The 1979-nt window shown below is 37.6% G+C and overlaps 1 long non-coding RNA gene across 1 annotated transcript; it reads right to left on the reverse strand.

Annotated features, from left to right (window-relative positions):
* Positions 1-6: 6 nt before the first annotated feature.
* LOC123099425 (uncharacterized) lies at positions 7-860 on the reverse strand. The gene is made up of 3 exons (XR_006448161.1): positions 545-860; positions 295-452; positions 7-199 (listed from the first exon to the last, which is right to left on the reverse strand). It is a non-coding gene; the product is annotated as an uncharacterized lncRNA (long non-coding RNA).
* Between the last annotated feature and the right edge of the window lie 1119 nt (positions 861-1979).

Here is a 1979-nt window from a genome sequence, read left to right on the forward strand (position 1 = left end):
GGCTAAAACTAACTGACTAAATATAATGTCAAATACCATGCACATCAATGTGCGTTATATGTATGCCACAAGAGGAAATTCCATTAAACAAATAGTTTAACTAAGTGCATCATTGCAAAATGGTTTGGTACCAAATTACTGAAGACTTGCTTAATTCAAGGTCATCGTTTCTTCACCCACAATAGTAGAAGGACTGGATCTGCAAACATAAAGTCAAGTATTTAAAATCAAGACAGTGGACATAGAATAAATCAATTTTTCATATGAAATTTTGCAAAGAAAAACATATTATACCGTTAACACGAAGTCCACGAGGTAGTAGCCCCTCGTGTTTCTTCATTTTTGTATAGCACTATATAGTCATAATATCATGAATGCTTCAATTGTACGGGTCCTCTTCATCTTGGATTTCTAATCTCCTTATGACAATGAAATAAAACTGACTATGCAATCTAATTTAACACCACCAATTCAATGAGTTTGCCTCATATAAAGAAATTAGGGAAAATAATTAGATGATACAGAGTTACAGATTACTTATTACCTGTGTGTGCACTGTAGTTTAGCACTAGTTTGAGAAGATCAGAAGAAGGAGACTAGGAGAGGCAGGTGGTCAGGACGCCGGATCCGGCAGCCGGCGCGGCGGGGAATCGCGGCTTAACGACGGACGATGGCAGCGGCACAGCCGCGCAGCGCATGGGCGCTCCGTTTGAGAGAGGCGAGGGTTTCTCTGTTGCCGATCGGGCGAGGGATTTCTTTTCTTGGCGAACGAGCGACAAATCGAAGCGTCGACGTGTTCTGATCGATAAATTTTCTGGAAAACCCTATGCGCCGCTCATTGCATCAAATTGTCGACAGAACGCACACGTATACCACGCATCGCTAGCAACCGGCCGGCCCATTATACGAGAGCTTCCAGCCGGTTTTGGGAACCTTCTAGAAGGTTACCTGAACCATTTTTTCCTTTTTGGCCGGTTTTCCTGTTTCTTCTTTGGTTTTTTTTCGTTTTTCTTTTTTCTGTTTTTCTGTTTCTTTTTCTTCTTTCTTTCCCTTTTTTTCTGTTTTCTGTCTATTTTTTGGGTTTTTTGTTTCTTTTGAAAATTGTTCAGAAAGTTCAAAATTTGTTCGTGTCAAAACGTTCAAAATTCCCAAAAATTTTGTGTTTTAAAAAATTGTTTATAAATTCAATAAAGTTCACATTTTTCAAAAATTGTTCGGGCATTTCAAAAAATGTTCTTGTTTTACAAAAATTGTTCGGAATGTTTTTGTTCAACTTTTCTACAATTTTTGAAGAATGTTGCCGTTTTCAAAAATTGTTCACAAATTCCAAAATTTGTTCATGTTTTCATTTCTTCAGGAGTTTCAAGAAATGTTCCAGTTTAAAAAATTGTTCACAAATTTCTATAAAATCGTGTTTGCAAATTTTGTTCAGGAATTTCAAAATATGTTCACGTTTCCAAATTCTGTTTTCAAATTTGAAAAAATGTTCTCGTCTCAAAAAGTTGTTCAAGATTTAAAAAAAATGTTCTTGTTTTTAAAAAGTGTTATATTTTTTAAAATTTTGTTCACAAATTTGGGAAGTGTTTGCGTTTCACAGAACATACCGTTTTTTGAAGAAGAAAAATTTGCTTCCGAAATTCCTAACTGATTCGGATCTGCACATAATGTTTGATTCTTTAGGTTCAATGCTACTCTATAATCTGCTACACCTGCTAGCTCAGCTGGTAGGAACTCGTCATGTATAGATGTGTGTCATGTGTTTGAATCCCCGCAACTGGATATATATTTTTTAGCATCAGTACGTCTCTTCATGGGCCGGCCCAGTCGAAGCCCCGCCTGTGCGAAACGGCAACAACTTGACGCAGAGAGCGTCACATAGGAGGTCTCTGATTTTCTGTTCCGATCGATCCACTTGAGTTGGGCTAATGGGCTGAAGCCTTGTACATCTACGTGAAGCCTGGGGCTAATCAACTCTCTAT

The sequence above is a fragment of the Triticum aestivum genome, chromosome 4D (assembly GCF_018294505.1).
Source record: "Triticum aestivum cultivar Chinese Spring chromosome 4D, IWGSC CS RefSeq v2.1, whole genome shotgun sequence".
NCBI classification, from domain to species: domain Eukaryota; kingdom Viridiplantae; phylum Streptophyta; class Magnoliopsida; order Poales; family Poaceae; genus Triticum; species Triticum aestivum.